The following is a 17,415-nucleotide window of genomic DNA, read 5'->3' as shown; positions in this document are numbered from 1 at the left end:
CCATAAAGTACACTCACATCTGTAGCTAAACACAGCAGCTGTTTAACAGCCCAGGCTAACACTGTGAAAGAACTGGGGCCTGAATTAAAAATACCACATCCCGCTAAAGCTGCAGCGGGAACAGAGGTCTTATGTTAGGAATGCAGTCTTGAGAATTGTCCAAGCTTCCCCTAGACAGAAGTGTTTTGCCAAACTCACAGCACGGCCCCTGAAATTTGGGATTTATAATGAAAATGCTGACAGGTTCCTGACTTTATTCAATGCTCTAATAATTGTATTGCAATAAATAATACTTTGAAGGCCAGTTAAAAGAATAACTGAGGTAATAAAAAACCTGCTAAATGAGTACATTTACTGTCCCCAGATTTTTGCAGTGCCAATAAATAAAAAGAAACTAAAGACATCCAAAGACTTTTGTCTGCAAGAGAAAAACCATCCTCCTCTTCAGTGGACAGAAAAAAAAAGGTTGATAGGAAAGGGACTGTGGAACCATTTTTGTTAGTATGGTATACCATGAAATCTACTTTCAATGAGGCTTGTAGTCTGATAACCTAAGCCAGAAAGAAGCCTAGAAATTATAGAACCAGAAAGGCAATCTGAAATCAGAGCTATTCATCATCAGGGGCCACTGTCTCAGGTCATCCTGAAAGTGAAGAAAACTCTGGTGTGGTGACTTCTGGTCATGATTTGGAATACAAGAGAGACTACTGAACAGGGCACCAAATAGGAAACACTGTATCATGGTCTTTTCATCAGGAACTTCTTTTCAGGCTCTTAGGTGATATATTTTCAGCTAAAACCAGGCATTTTCTTATCATGGGATGTCTCACAAATGAAATGTTTCTCTTTGGTCCCCTAAATGATGTGGCAAGTTAGATATTCTATCCTTGCTGCCTTCCTATAAATGGCTCCCATTTGCCAAAATCCTTAACCTCATAGTTGAGGCCTTTTATGGTTTGTACTCAATTTATTTTTCTAATTATTCCTCCTTACCAGACTAACCTTCAGCTCCAGACAAATAGGTTTACTCCTTTCTGGAAATCTGATTGATTCACTTACTGATTGACTGAAGGTAGAAAAGAGATGGCACTATTGGGGATATAGAACATGTATGGGAAAAAGAAAAGGGAGAGTAAGTACCCCTGGCCCTTTTTCTCTGTTTTAGTCTCAGAAACACCCCCCACACACATCCCTACTGTCCTTCCCTAACACCCTATCTGATCCTGACATAACCCTGGCACATCAGCATCAGGAGCTATCCAGAAACTGAAAGAGACCACTGTGCCCTCTGGAATGAGAAGTGGGTAAAAAGTGGAGGCAGGGAGAAGAGAGACACTGACTATTTTCAATTCTCTGCCCCTCTTCCCTCTCTTTTTCCTAGCCTTTCATCCTGGCCATCCTTCTCTCAACTCAACCTGTATTTTCACTGCACTTACCCACTAATTCAAATTATTTCCCTTTTCTTTCCATCATATTAACATCTTTGTCCTACATTTTTTCCTTTGGTACTAGAGTGAAAAAGTGGTATAATGCAAATTTTTCTGGTCTAAGAGTTGGAAGGAAGGAAGGGAGGGAGGGAGGGAGGGAGGGAAGGAAAAAGGAAGGGAGGGAGGGAAGAAGGAAACAATTATTTATTAAGCACATACTATGAGCCAAGCACTGTGAGATGTGCTTTACATATATTATCTCATCTGATCTTCACAACAACCCTGGAAAGGTTCTATCATCATTCCCATTTTACAGTTAAGGAAACTGAGGCAGATAGAAGTTAAATGATTTACCCAGCTAGTGAGTTCCTGAGGCTAAATTTGAACTCAGGTCTTCCTTACTTCAATATATAGCTCTCCTTGGATTCTAGACACCACTCTGTTATGCATTAGCTGTGTAACCCTGGACAAGATATCTAAATTCTCTGAGACTTAGTGTTTGCCTAAGGATCATGAAACTTGTACTGCCTACCTCATAGGATTTTTGCAACAACAACAAAAAAGCTTTGTAAACCTTGAAATGTTCTCTAATTGAAGAGAGTGTGGCACAGTGGAAAATACCTAAGTTTTAGATGCAGAGAACTGGCTTTCAAATCTTGGCCCTGCCACGTGCTATGTCTGTGACCTTGAACAAGTCAATTGACATCTAAAGGTCTCAGCTTTTTCATCTGTAAAATAAAAGGGGTTTGACTAGATGGTCTCAGAGGTACTTTCTGGCTCTCTATCTATAATCCTATGAACTGTTATTGTTAATACATCATCTATCAAATGAAAACCATAAACTTATCCTTCCTTTGTCAAGGCTTTGGTTTAAATGATAGGTTCTTACATTAAGGAGAGAGAGAGAGACAGAGAGACAGAGAGAGAGAGACAGAGAGAGAGACAGAGACAGAGAGAGAGAGACAGAGAGAGAGACAGAGAGAGACAGAGAGAGAGAGACAGAGACAGAGAGAGAGACAGAGAGAGAGACAGAGAGAGAGAGAAAGAGAAAGAGAGAGAGAGAGAGAGAAAGGTTTTAAAAAACCAAATAATTATAGGAAAACAAATCCACATATCTGCTATATATAGATCCCTAGAGATCTAAATTACTCTTCTAGAGATTTCCCTCCAGGTTTTTGTTCATTCATTTTTCAGTCAAGGCCAACACTTTGTAATCCCATTTGGGCCTTCTTTGGCAAAGATACTGGAGAGGTTTGCCATTTACTTTTCCAGGTCATTTTTCCTGAAATGAGGAAACTGAGGCAAACATGGTTGAGTGACTTGCCCAGGGTCACACAGCTAGTAAGTATCTGAGGCAAGATCTGAACTCAGATCGTCCTGACTCCAGGCCCAGTACTCTATGCACTGCACCCCCTCCAGGACAAATTGCACTTATTCAGTACTGAAATCCCCTACTTGTGCTGTCATCCAATTCACCTCTCCATATTATCTTTAATGACACTGCGACAGTTTGTCCAATGCCTTGCCGAAATCTGACAATGTTAAGGGGTTATTTTACTTTTCCACAAAAAAACATAGCTCCTGGTTCTCCCTTTCATGATCTTCCATTTGTCTCCCTCTTATCTCCCCTTCCTCACTACCAGCTTTTTAAAAAACTGTCTTTATTTTAATTTTTTGCTTCCTCACCATGGGCCAGCTTTCCCTTCCTTTCTGGATAGCCAGCCCCATTACTGAATTGGAGGCTTGCCTCTAGAATTACAGATTTATTTTTCTTGTACCTGCTATTGTTCCATAGCCAATGGCAATATACCTTCATGGCCTCCTGCACTCTATTTAGTGCTTCTTCATCTCTTCTCCCATCTTAATTAAAGGCTGTTCCACTCACACGTACAAGTTAAAATGAACTGAGTTTCTTGTCAAGCTTTACATTCTCTCCCTTTATAGTTAGTTGCTGGCAATTTGTATGAGAGCGTGGAAGTTAATGTGATACCTGATGATGTTACAGCATGCAGCTGCTACCTGCTTCAGATATCCAAATGGAGCTCTGTCCCTGACAGGCAGCCCGAGTGGTCTCAGGGATGGAATCCTAACGAGCCACACACCTGCAGAGGGAATTGATTCCATCAGAGCTTGTTTCTAGACAAAGTGACATCCAATGAAGATCTTTTTTGCTTCTCAGGTTCCCGGTTGCTTTCCCATAAGCCAAAGAAAATCTAAAGACTCTTTGGAAACTTGAGGGAAATCCTCACCCAGCTGCTTTCTTTCTTAAATGTCTTGCCTATTGTTAGACTGATGGCTTGGGGTCTAGCATGAGGATTTCATCCAGATGCGGTGGGCTTCAGGCCCCAGCACACTCTTCCTTTTAAGTGGTAGCCCGAAACCTGCCATTGAAAGTGTTGAAGCGGGAATGTTTTCTAGCTCTTTAGAGTATTTTACCAAATTGCTAAGCTGTCCTCTTGGGCAGATTTCTGTTCTCTCTGCACACTAGATTAGCATGCTAAGGACATGCTTCCACAAGCAGAGCAGGGAACAACTGACACTGTTAAAGAGAATGGTCAGGTTCTATTAAATCAGGAGGCAGCACGTAACTGTTATACAAATTGGTGTGGGCCCATAAATTCCACACCTGAAAGAAACTACGCTCAACTAAAAAGAAGTTCGACTAGTAGCGGGGGAACGATCACTCTACCACTGGCCATACTTGCCCTTCTGGGGCACCATGATGCTACAAGAATGAAGAATAATCATCACTGCACCACTGGTAAGTATGGGAACAGTTTGGGGAAACTGGGAGCTAGTAAAATAAAATAAAACAAAATGAAGTAGAACAGAATAGAATGGGAGGAAGAAGGGAAAGAAGGAAGGAAAAGAGGAAAAGGAAGGCAGTACAGAGGGAGATGGGAAGGAAGAGCAGAGGAGGAGAGGAGATAAGAAGAGATAGGACAAGAGAAGAAAGGAGAGGAGGGGAAGGGAGGAGAGAGAGAGGGAGGGCAGAGGAGCAGAAAAGAGGGGAGAGAAAAAGAGAGGAGGGAAGAGAGGAGAGGGGAGGAGAGGATAGAGGAAGGGAAGGGAGGAGAGAGAGGGAGGGGAGGAAAAGGGAGGGCAGAGGAGCAGAAGAGAGGGGAGAGAAAAAGAGAGGAGGGAAGAGAGGAGAGGGGAGGAAAGGGGAGGAGAGGAGAGGAGAAAGAAGAGAGGAGAGGAGAGGGGAGGAGAGGATAGAGGAGGTGAGTGGAAAGGAAACAAAAGGGGAGAGGAGAGAAAAGAGAAGGGGTGGGGAGGGGAGCAGAAGAGAGGAGACATTGTGGATTAATAGATTTGGTGTGGGGGCTCATGTAATACAATGACAATTAGCATGCATCTTAGAACCCCAGTGCCTACTTTACATTGTCTCTTTGGACAAAATTTTGGTAATTGTTTTAATTTAATTATACCTGCTAGGGACATAAAAATGTCTTGTGATCCATAACCCAATTGTATATATAAATTAAAATGTATCAATCTACAGCTTATTTTGAATCATTTAAATCGAAGGGTGGTGGGAAGAAGAAGCAATATTTTTCTATCTTTTTACTGCAAAAAGGGAAGAAGATGGGGGGAAAAAAACAACAGACACAGGTGCTTTAAAATTTTCAAGGTGCAAACTAAATTACATGATGCCCAGGAGTGTGCAGTAGCATTTCTTTGTTTGAGCATGGAATAAAAGACAGATAATTAGGAAATTGGGAGTCTATTAATTTTCCAAATTTACTCATGCAAAAACCACTGAGCTATGGTGATATTTGCTTACCTCGTCATTATGCAAAAATATATTAGCTAATTATTTTGACTAATGCAATTAAGATATGCATATTTAGCATAAACCATACAATAGAAATGTTACAGTCAGCAATTGCTGGGCTGTGCTCATGGGTAGCAGAGAGGCAAAAGTCTCAGCTCAGTCTCTGATGGTAAACCACAAGATTGCTACAACTCTGCCTGAACTGTTATTATGAGTTTGGTTGCAGTAATTAATTTACTTTACAGCATGACTAGGTGGCACAGCTAGTAGGGGTATTAATTTTTGTTATGAGACACCTGAAGATGTCAGCTTTTGAGCAGCAGCGTCCGCACCTTTTAATTGCCTTAATCAGTGGAAATGCAGTATCTCTTTCCAGGATCCAATTAAGAACTCTATTGTTCTTTCTCTTTTCTCTCTCACCCTTCTTCATGAACATTGGAGCTTGTAAAAGTGAAGGCAATAGCAAGAATTGAGACAAGCCCTCTCTGTTCATGGGCTGAGACCCCCAACAGGGTCTTGAGTTAACTGTTGGGCTGAACCTGATCACCCCGTGTCAGCTCCACCTACTGTATAGGGTATGACCTGAAAGGTGGTCAAGCGTGGCCTCTTGAAAGCAAATAGTACCCACTCTGTCATTAGAGTTCGGTCCTTTGGGACATTAAGGCTTTGGAATAAACACCACTATAAAGGGATTAAACATTGTGAGGCGAGTACCTCCCTACTTGATAGGCAGATGACAATAAGATCCTAGAGCAGGGGCTCTTAACCAGGAAACCATGGCCCCAGAGAGATTTCAGTGAGGCCATGAATATGAAAGAAGAAAAATATCCATCTTTATTTTTACTAACCTCTAGCTGAAATTTAGCATTTGCTTTAATTACTTTTTAAAATCTTTATCCTGAGAAGGGGTCCATATTTTGCGAATGAGGTCCATGAGACAAAAAAGGGTTCCATCATTGGTTGAAAACAATGGGGCACAAAATAGGCACCAAGAAAAGGAGGAAGTGAAGCTGAGAGTGCTAGTGACGAGATTAAAAAAGTAAACTTCTACTTGACAATTTTGCCCAGCTTTTTCAATGACTCCTCTCACATCTCTTTCTGAGTTCAGTCCTGGATTTCAACTTCCTACCCTTCTTCCAGAAGGTGTGTATACACAGAAGCAAAAATTTGAGTGTTTAAAGGATCCCAGCTTATATCTATTCCAACTCATATGTGAAAGAGAGCACTATCTGACACATGGTTGTCTGGTCTCTACTAAAAGCCCTCCAAGAGGAGGAACCCACCATCACTCAAATAAGTGTTTTTTGGATAACTGTAATTGTTGGAGAACTTTTCCTGACACCAAGCCTGAATCAGACTCATCATTTTCCATCAATTGCTCCTGATTCTGCCTTTGGGGCCAAGAGAAATAAGTAGAATCTCTTCCTCACAGCCCAACCTTTAGATCTTTTAAAGACAGACTTCAGGCCCCCACTGAATCTTCTCTCTTTCAGGCTAAACCTATTAGATGACTTTAAACTGATTCTCACAGGATATGGAGTTCAAGGCCCTCCTCTGGAAACTCTACAACTCCTTGATGGATTTCTTCTACTGAGGCATCCAGAACTAAGCCCAATACTCCAGATGACATCTTATGAGGGATGAGTATAGCAAAACTGTTACCTCCCTTTTAACCAGAAGCTATGCTTCCCACATTGCAGCCTAAGTTTTCATTGAGCAGCTAGGAAGAATAGTATATGGGGCACCTGAGTTGGAATACTCCCCTGGATGCCGACTAGACGTGTGATGCTGTAAAAGCCACTTAACCCCTCTGAGTCTTTGTTTTCTTATCTGTAAAATGAGGATGAAAAATGGTACCTACCTCAAGGATTGCTAGGGGATCAAGCAAGAGTGAGCTTTCTGACAATCTTATATCTCTATATAAATGTTACCGAGTATTTTCTATCAATGTTTCTTGGCTACCATACCACACTGATGACTCATTATGTTTGCTGTCTCCCCTAATGCCCAGTTCTTATTCAGGCAAACTACTTTCTAGCTATTTCTATCCCCTATTGACTTGGTGAGTTTAGTATTTTGCAACCAAGTATAAGACTTTACACTGATATCTCCTGAATGCAATCCTATTACATTCAGCCTAAGGCTTTGCTATCAGAATATCTTTGGATCCTGATGCCCTTATCCAGTGTATTATTCAGCCCTCTCAGTTGATGTCATCTGCAAATCTGATGAACATGCCTTCTCTTCCTTGATCCATGTCATTGATAAAAATGTTAAACAGCACAAGAGCCAGCATAGATTCCTGGGGATCTCCTGTCCTGTCAATGTGAAGAGCGGACAACTGCTCTTCAACTGGTTCTCAATGCATCTCATTGTGTTATTGTCCACTCTATTCTCTCCATCTTTTCACAAGTATGGTATGAGTTTATTCTATCAAAAGCTTTGCTAAAACACAGATAAACTACATCTATAGCATTCTACTCACCTAATTTAGTAATTCTATCAAAAAAGGAAATGAGAGGATTCTGGCATGGTCTGCTCTTGGTGAAACACTTTATAATCAGTTTCCCTTTTTAGATGTTTACCAACATCTCTTTAATGGGATTTTACCATTAGAGGATTTTACCAGGAATTGAAGTCACGCTCACTGACTCATAATTTGCCAATTCTATTCTATTCGCATTTTTTGAAAATCAAGAAAGCATTCCTTCTCCAATCTTGCAGTAGCTCTCCCATTTTTTCATGATCTTTCAGATACCATTAATAGTGACTCATTAATCATATCTGTCCATTCTTTCAGGATCCAAGGATGTAGTGTATTTGTACTAAGTGACCTGAATTCACTTAAGGTCAAGTTTTCTCTTACTCACTTTCAGTCGCTTTTGCTCTTTTATTTCCAGTACAAAGGTCATTCACCTTGCCAAAGGAAACAAACAAAATAAAATTCGACCAGCTCTATTGTGAGTTGTCAACCCATCCAATGAAAGCAAAGGTCCTACCCTTTCTTTGATTCTCCTTCCTTCCCAATATAGTTTAAAAAAAAAAAACCTTCTAATCTTCCTTTACATCCCTGGCCAGGCTCAGTTCATTCTATGCTTCAATATTCTTAACAATTTTACAAGAATGTGATATGTTCTTGCCTTCAAATTCTCTACAATTATTGTTATTTTTTTTAAATCTAAGTTGGTTGGTGAGTTCCCTGTGCACTCACACTGGTCTCTTCAGAAAAACTCCACTTTGTTCTTAAATGTAATTGTTCTTCCAGAATGATAAATCTCCCCCCTCCACCACAACCACTAAACTCCATTTTCTTCCTTCTCTACCTACTACATTTTTCTTTTTTCTCTTTTTCCTTTCTCTTCTCTCTCTGTATCACTTAGATCAGCAGTTCTCAAAGTGTGGTCTGCAGATCTCTAGGGATCTTTAAGACTCAAGAAGGGGTCTGCTAGGTCAAAATTATTTTCCTAATAATACTAAGATGTTATTTTCCTACTAAAATGCTCCTCCTTTTTCTAACTATTTATCTATGTTAGACCAGATTTTCTTCATATACTTTAACCCAAACAACATAGTGCGACAGATTGAATGTAGAAGCAGATATGAGAATCCAGCTGTCTTCTACTAAGTCACTCATTAAAGAGATTTGTAAAAATATGTAAAGAAATGCCACTCTTCTCACTAAATTCTTTTTGTTTTTGAAAATAGTTATTTTTCATTAAAAATTCATGTTAAAATGTAATGAGTTTATTATTGTGATTTAAAATTAATGAATAGTTTGAAAATGTTTTAATTTTTATATGGTAAATATTGATGGATATAACCCATATAAACAAATTATTTTTGAGGTCCTCAGTAAATTTTAAACATGTAAAGAGAACCTGAGACCAAAACATTTGAGAACCACTGAAAGACTTTGTTGTTGTTCAGTCATTTTCAATCATGTCACAAAGAGTTCCCTGTGACCCCATTTGAAGTTTTCTCAGCAGATACTGGAATGGCTTGCTAGTTCCTTCTCCAGTTCATTTTACAGATGAGAAATCGAGGCAAACAGGGTTAAATGACTTGCCCAGTTAGTAAGTGTCTAAGACTGGATTTGAACTTAAAAAAAAAAATAAGTCTTCCTGTCTCTAAGCCCAGTGTTCTATCCATTGTACCACCTAACTGCCAAGGTTATAGACTACTAGAGTTGAAAGAGATCACCTAGCCCCATCCTTACATTTTACAAATGAAAAAAATGAGGCTCCAAGAAATGTCATAACTTTGCCAAGGTTAACCCATCCAGTGAAGATGATGATGATGATGGCAATGATGACAATGATAATACACAACATTTTTGTTTCTTTTGCTACCAGGCCTGGAATCTTATTGGTATAGAAAACTCCCAGTGATGCAATTTGCACTACTGATAGAGATTAGCAGCTGCTCAGAATCTCTTCTTACATGATGTCTAGGAAGAGATTCCAAACTGTATGAGTTGCCTGAGAGCACTGAGAGGTTGAAAAAAGTTTTCCGGGGCGTCCAGGTAGCACAGCAAGAAAGAGCACCGGCTCCAGTGTCGAGGTGACCTGGAGATCGAATCCCGGGCTCAGACACTCAGCACCACACCCAGAAATAACTGGCCGTATAACCTTGAGCAAGTTACTTAACCCTGGTTGCTTTAAAAAAAAAAAAAGTTTTCCAATGTTACACAGCCAGTATGTATGAGATGTGAGAATTTCATCCTGACTCTAAGGCCAGCTCTATATTCACTAGACTGACTCTCAATTACTGTTATCATCACCATCATGCTTTCTACTGGAAGATCTAGCTGATAAGTGAAGTAGAAAATCTGAACAACATATTACCCAAATGAACAAGCAACAACAATGAAAGAAACATGCACACCTGGAACGTGGAGTACTAAAATATTTAAGAAATTCTAGATCACCTCAGTCAATAACTGAAAGTATACAAGGAGTCAAAGAACAAAACAAAAAATTCAACTTCAATCAGAAGTTTTTACTCCAGAATCTTAAGAAGCAAAAAAAAAAAATCAGAGATAAGAGTGAACTCCCAAAGAATAAGGACATGAGACATCTCTTGTCATCTAACATGATAGAAAGAAATCCAGTACAATGGAGGCATAAGCAAGATATAAATTGGTGATTCAAATGATAGATCAGAAGGTCACTATTGTTCATAAATGGGTCACAAATATTCATACTACAAATGTAAACCTCAAAAATATTCTTGTGAGTCCAACAAATAAATTATACCAGAACAAGACCAGTATCATTAACTGAACCCACAATGGCCCAGACAAAACACTTAACTGTATTTAACAACATTGTTCTCTTTCCCCCTCTCTCTTACACACACACGTACACACACACACATGCGCACATATACACATACACAGTGAATGATACAAAATTATAAAGAACAAGGCATGATTTGAAAAAATATAAAAAGACATGCCCACCCCATCCGTTTGTAGAGGTAAAAAGTCCACAAGTATGGCACATTGTGAATATTTTCAGACTTTTTTGAGGAATTGATCAGTTATACTTGTATTCCCTTCTTTTTGTCTTTAAAAATACAATTTGTTAGATGAGATGACTTTCTGGAAGGAGAAGGGGAGGGAAACTGAGGACAACTATGATGACATAAAAAAGAAAAGGCATCAATAAAAAGTTATTTAAAAAAAAACATTGTTCATAGCTGTCACCATAGCAAACAATGTCCGACCTACAAGGAATGAATGTTTTTCAAAAATCGAGAGACATGGAAATAAAAACCAAAATAATGTGGGAATAGGATACGGCACTATCATCCTCATTGTCCTGTTCCCTGCCGACGTCATACTGAGGAGGTTTTTAGTTAGCCCACAGAGACAAGTTGTCATCCCAATACTGTTGTCGAATTACAAAAAAACTTATTTTATCCATATGTGTAAAAACATTAGATAGAAAAGCACAATAACAGGACAGTGATTTATCCTAGGGCCATTTTTATTGAATTTCATTGAAAATGATGAGAATAATATAATACTAACAAAAATGCATTTATATATCAAGTATTGAAAAGCACTTTATATATGCTCTAATGTCTTATAACAACCTCTATGTGGTTAAGTGGATGCCATTATTATCCCCATCTTATATGTGAAGAACCTTAGCTTTTAAGAACACACACCTAATAAGTATGTGAGGTGGAATTTGAACCCAGTTATTCCTAAAATTAAATCCAGTTCTCTGGAACCAGGATATGAATGCCGATCTCATATTTCTGACCTTTTCACTTTCCTAGAGAATTCCTGGCACTTGTTCTTCTTCTCCTAATTGATCGATCCCATCTGTAGCTATTGATTATTTCTCTGACTCTCCCTACTAGACTGAAAGCCAAGTTCTCCAACTTGAATAATGCTTTGGGTCCTCTTAGTTCCCACTGCTAGCTATGAACCAAACCTCTCTGACCCCTAATATTGATTCTTCTATCCAGTGACTTTTGCTTGATCTCATTTCACTTATTGCCTGATTAATCATACCTTTGTATGTACACAACCAGGCTGGATTTTTCACTGGCTCATCAGATGGCAGAAATTAGTTCTGAATAATTGAGGTGGCTGTTAACCATCCCAGCTTGCCAGCTGATCAGGCATGACATTAAATGCAATTTCAGGTGGAATTACTTATACAGAAAGAACAGAATAGGCAGCATGGAGATGAGCAGGGTAATAGCAAGCAAAGCCCCTTCTGAGGAGAACCCCAAAGTGACTTCAAGTTTAATGGTTCTCTCTTCTCTACACCTTTGAAGATAATATCACCTCCTCCCAGAAACCTTCCCTATTGAACTACTTTCTACACTGGTCACTACCTTGCTCTTTACCTTCCTCAACATGTACATAAACTTTGCCTTTTGTTCTCTGTGACTTCTAGTCCAATGGTTTTTAACCTCTTTGTGTGTCTCAGACCCCTCTAGCAGTCTGGTGAAGTCTACAGAACCTGTCTCAGAAAAAATGTTTTTTAAAAACTGAAGGAAATACTGAATTTCAGCTAAAGGTTGGTGAAAACAAAGATGTAATGTTTTCCCATCCAAGTTCATGGACCTCTGAAACCTATCCAGTGACATCTCTTAGGTCTGTGGACCTTGGATTAAAAACCCCTGCTCTAGACTCATTTAATTTGAGCAAACATAGACCTTCCCTTTCTTCTGTGAAAGTCAAAACCTATGATTCCATCCAGCTTCTGTGATTCGTTTTCCTCCATCCAAATTGCCAGTCATTAATGGACTGGTACAACTGTACAATCCTCCAGAAAAACTGAAGCTCAAAAATCCCCCTTTGAAGCTGCCAATGGTATGTATTTGGTGCTCTAAGGAGTCGGTCTCTGGCATCCAAGGGAGGCGTGAGTCAGCTCTGGTAGCAAACATATTTGTTTTCCCATATTACTCATGTATTTGATAGAGTGTATAGCAAATGTATGTGATAACATAAAATATATTTTAAAATTACAGAGTTGGACAGCTGTCATGACATTTGAAACAGTACATTAAAAATCATGCTATATCCATTTTAAATGCCATCCAGACAGACTAAATTTGTAATCTTTTCCATATATTTTATATTTACTTGTTTGTTTTGAATTTATAAAAGGAACTCACTAGGTGATTTCTGGGCATCTGGTCAATGTTAATGAAAGCTTGACTGTTGTGAGAGCCAGGGAATAAAAAGTGGGGCACAGATAAACCTTATCCAAGGCCAACCAGCCTCTCCTCTTTCCTTGCCTGCCTTGGGCAAAACAGGCACTCAACTATCTGTGAAGGTGGTAGGAAGTTCAGCAAATTCAAAGTTGTCAGCCGAATGGCAAAACAAACCTTAGGATTGAGGATTGGCTGTGGTAAACACCCTTCCCTTGATTTTGAAATCACCATCCTGACCTTCATCTCCGACCTTAACTCTCATGACGGTGTCTAGAGACCCAGAGATATGAAAGTACGTGTGTAAAGATACTTTATCAAACAGGAGACAGCAGTAATGCTTTGTGAGTCTGCAGGGAACACAAGACCTTGAAAGAGTGAAAGGATTCATGCTTCACATAAGGGTTAAACTAGATGACATCCAAGGTCTCTCCAAACTTGAAGATTCTTTGAGTCTGTGATTGTGATATCCCACTGGAAAATATAGAGATCCTAATGCCACATTCATGGAAGGAAGTCCCCCTTGGAGTTGTCCCCCTTTCTGATTCCTTGAATATCCGGAATCCAGTTGTGGAATTTCGTATCTGTCAGCAACATTGAAATCCAAAGGTAGATCCATCATCCTGACTACACCTAGATTTACTTGGCTGGGCACCTCAAATAACAGTTTGTGCCATTTAACTGGGCAGCTGCTCTAGGCTCCCCTCTGTCAGCCAGAAACCATTTATTAAATGCTCATTATATGGCAAGCACTGTTCTAGGTGCTAGAGATACATGTTCCCTTCCCCTTTCCACCTAATGTTTGGTTAAATCTCTATCCTAATTGGAAGATTTCAGATGAAAATGAATCTAAGAAAGAAACCAAATGCCTAAAGAGAATTGTAGAACCCACACTATTATGCTCTGATCTTGTTACTGACTTGTATACCTCATCTGATACAATGTGCCCCTGAAGAGCCATCTTTGAAAGGTATTTTGGTAAGCCTACCATATGTAAAATGTCCTTTAGGACCTTACTAATTGAGAAGCAGTGTGGTATAATGAATAGAGGACAGAGTTTGGAGTTAGGAAAAACTTGGAATATACTAGCTGTGACCCTGAGCAAGTCATTTAACTTCTCAATCCCCCAGGTAATTCTCTAAGAGTCTAAATCACAGATGAATTACCAATCCACATTGGAGAAGGGAGGTTCCATACTACAACTAACTTAACAATGCTGACAAACTCACAGGTATGGACCCACCTCCCAAACTAAGTGCTGAATTATTTATTATTATTATTTTTAGTGAATAATCCTTTAATAAAAGTTTTGCTATCATTTTTTATTCCGAATACAGTTTCTTAGTTTGGATCAACAGCCTAATCACACTGCATTGTCCTTGAGGCTGGGCACATTCAGATAAAGTCCACCCAGAAAGGCTGAACCCAAATTATAAATATAAGGCAAGAGATATTAGGGGGTAGAAAACAAGAGAGGGAGGTGGTGACCATGCTTTCTCATATTATTTAAGTGACACAAAAGTTAAAAGTACAAACACCTAGCAGAGTGACTGGGTAAGTCCCTTCACCTCTCTGGGTGTCCGTTTCCTTATTTATAAAGTGAAAGTATTAGACTAGATGAACTATAAGGTATCTTCCAACCATAAATCCTATGATTATCAAGATATGAACACTGGACCTTCATTTCTAAGTAACCAGTTCAGGCACTTTTTGTAATAGGACTACAGGATTATTGCTAAGTAACCTCACCAGAATTTTTTCACTCATCAGATCTCCATTTTTCTTTTTGGGAACAGGAAATTACTCTTCCTTCATAGACAACTTGTGATGACTAGTGAGATCAACATTTATAAAAATAATAATAATATAATTAATTCTTGAGAGAAGGCAATTAAATGTTTAAAAAGAAAAAAGGACTAAAAATCTTTTTCTCACAAGTTAAAGGGATACTTCCCATGTCAAAAGCTGTCATTTCATAGGCCAAGGAGCTTTTTATTTTTCCTTTTGACCGGGTCACCAATTCTAGGACCGTCCTAGTCAGTTTTCAAAGGGTCACCCAGAGAAAGAAGATGCTGAGGACATATGCAACCTTCTCAGAATCCTCTCCTGAGTGAACTAAATGAATACTGAGACATTTGTTGTTCAGTCATTTCAGTCATACCCCTGACTCTTCATGACCCCATCTGGGGTTTTCTTGGCAATGACACTGTACCAGTTTGCCATTTGCTCCTCCAGCCCATTTTACAGATGAAGACAGTGAGGCAAACGAGGTTGTGACTTGCTCAGGATCACAGAGCTAGTCTGAGGCCAGATTTTAGATGCAGCAAGGTATAAATGATCAGAAAATGGACATTGGTCATCCAACTATAGGGGCCTAACTTCTTAGGAGCTAGTTAGCAGCTATAACAGTATGGTCCAATGGAAATTGTGCTGGACTTGGAGCCAGAGGACCTGGGTTCAAATACCGACTCTCTCAACTGGGTAAGAATAAAAATCACCAAATCCTAGAGTTGGAGGGACCTCAGGGACCCAACCCATGCCTGGAAAAGAATCTCTACTATCATAGACCCAAATGATGGTCATTTAGACTCAGCTTGAAGACCTCTACTGAGGGGAAACTCACCAGCTCTTGGGACAGACTATTCAACTTCTGTGTGGCCCTAATTGTTAGGAATTTTATTTTTAATCAAGTCTCAATTTTCTACTCTTGCAACTTTCACCCACCGCTACTGGCTGCTCTGTCCCTGGAATCAAACAGAGCAATCGTCATCTGTTTTCTACATGCTGACCCTCTCAGTATTTGAATTACTGCCATGACGTTCCATCTGAGTCTCCTCTTCTCCAGGCTAAATGTCCCCACTTCTTTCCAATGATCAGAATATGGCTTGGACTCAGGATCTTGCACCAATCTGGTTGTTCACCTCTGATTTCTGCTCTCCCCTTATATCTCCAGAGAGATAAAGGAAATGGAGAAACAGTGAACACAATCAAACCTGGGGAGTCCATCAGACTCATGTAGATGTGGGAGAAGGCTATTACCACAGAGTTTGAAGAGACTTTAGAAGTCATCCAATTCAAAACCCTTCACTTCATAACTAATCTTCCTTGACCTGGTGAGCTGAAGTCACTGTCTCGAGGTTACAAGGGTAGCAAGTATCAAAGCTGGGATTCAAACCCAGCTCTCCTGACTTCAAATCTAGCCTCTTCCTATTTTATCAAGCTAGAAGCATAGAGAGATAGCTTACATGTACATAACACCTTTTAGTTTATAACTTCATAGCCTGACAAAGAAACAGTAAAAGTATCATTATTCCCATGTTCCAGATGGGGAAACTAAAGGTCTGAGAAATTGTGCGTAAGCTTACACAGCTAAAAAGGGTCTGAGCTAGACCTGGAAACCAGGCTTCCTGACCCCAGAAGCAGTTCAGCAGGTTGCTTTTCAATGCGATCACTGGTGAGAAATACTGAAAACCATGACAGAAGAAGCATGTTATTTCTTAAAGAGGTGACATACTACAATGGAAAGAAAAATCATGGAGCTGAAAATCAGACCAGGCAAAGGACCTAGATGCAAATCCTGGCTCTCTGATCTACTGCCTCAGTGATGCTAGGACAGTCACTTCACCTTTCCTCTTCTGTCAAATAAAGAGGTTAGACAAATACCCTCTAAGGTCCCTTCCAGCTGTAGACCTAAGTCTCAAGGGCTTGAGCCATTCATCAGACATGCCCTGGTATCTTGGAGCCAGTCCAGGCTGCACCGTTCCAGGGCCTCGCATCCTCGTTTCCGGCTTCTCACCTCCCAACACCACCACTGCAGTCATTTTGGCGAATGCTGCATTAGCCATGTGGACTGTCGGATGGTTTCTGCTGTATTTTGTTGCCCTTTCAAATATTTCTTAAATAGAAGATTGTACCATCTGGTGGACAATCTGCCTGTGTGCTATCTCACCTATCACAGTGCTATTTCCATTCCTTGTGGTGAGGGAAAGAATGAAGGGAGATGGGCTGGGCAGTCCTGCCCCTGCCCCTGTGTGCCCTCAAACCCCAGGCCTTGGGCACGCCCTTACTGCTCTCCCATTTGCCTGATTCTACTTGGGCTTCTTCACAATGCTTTGCTGGGAACTAAGCAGATGTTTCTCCCATACTATGCCTTGGCCATTACTCATGATACTTCATGGAACAGATGTCTCCAGAGAGAGACTTTTTACTCTCTTTAACCCTCTCCTGATGCTTTATCTGCAGTTGCGCTGAATCGTGGTGCTATTATCTTTAGTAAATGGGGTCTGGAGACCAGGGGCTTTGCAAACTTAAATATTTCTAAATAATTAGGAGGGCTAAAAATCTTCAAAATATCCATGAGACATAATGGATCTTTGCCTCCAAAAGAGAAAAAGGAAGGAAGGAAGGAAGGAAGGAAGGAAGGAAGGAAGGAAGGGAAGAAGGAAGGGAGGAAGGAAGGGAGGAAAGAAGGAAGGAAGTGGGGTAGGAAGGGAGGAAGGGAGGAAGAAAGGGAGGGAGGAAGGAGGGAGGGAA

The 17,415-nt window shown here is 40.0% G+C and overlaps 1 long non-coding RNA gene across 1 annotated transcript in view; it reads right to left on the bottom strand.

Annotated features, from left to right (window-relative positions):
• LOC138171990 (uncharacterized) overlaps positions 1 to 17,415 on the bottom strand; it is a 202,655-nt gene that overhangs the window by 45,617 nt on the left and 139,623 nt on the right. The window contains exon 2 of the long non-coding RNA XR_011171023.1: positions 3,418 to 3,529. This is a non-coding gene — a long non-coding RNA (uncharacterized lncRNA). The remainder of the gene's footprint in view (positions 1 to 3,417; positions 3,530 to 17,415) is intronic.

Source organism: Petaurus breviceps, unplaced genomic scaffold (genome assembly GCF_028583685.1).
Source record: "Petaurus breviceps papuanus isolate PSGF00001 unplaced genomic scaffold, PetGlider_PUasm1.0 128, whole genome shotgun sequence".
In the NCBI taxonomy this organism is placed as follows: Eukaryota; Metazoa; Chordata; class Mammalia; order Diprotodontia; family Petauridae; genus Petaurus; species Petaurus breviceps.
The sequence above is the reverse complement of the archived record's forward strand: the minus strand, read 5'-3'. Positions and strand labels throughout refer to the sequence as shown.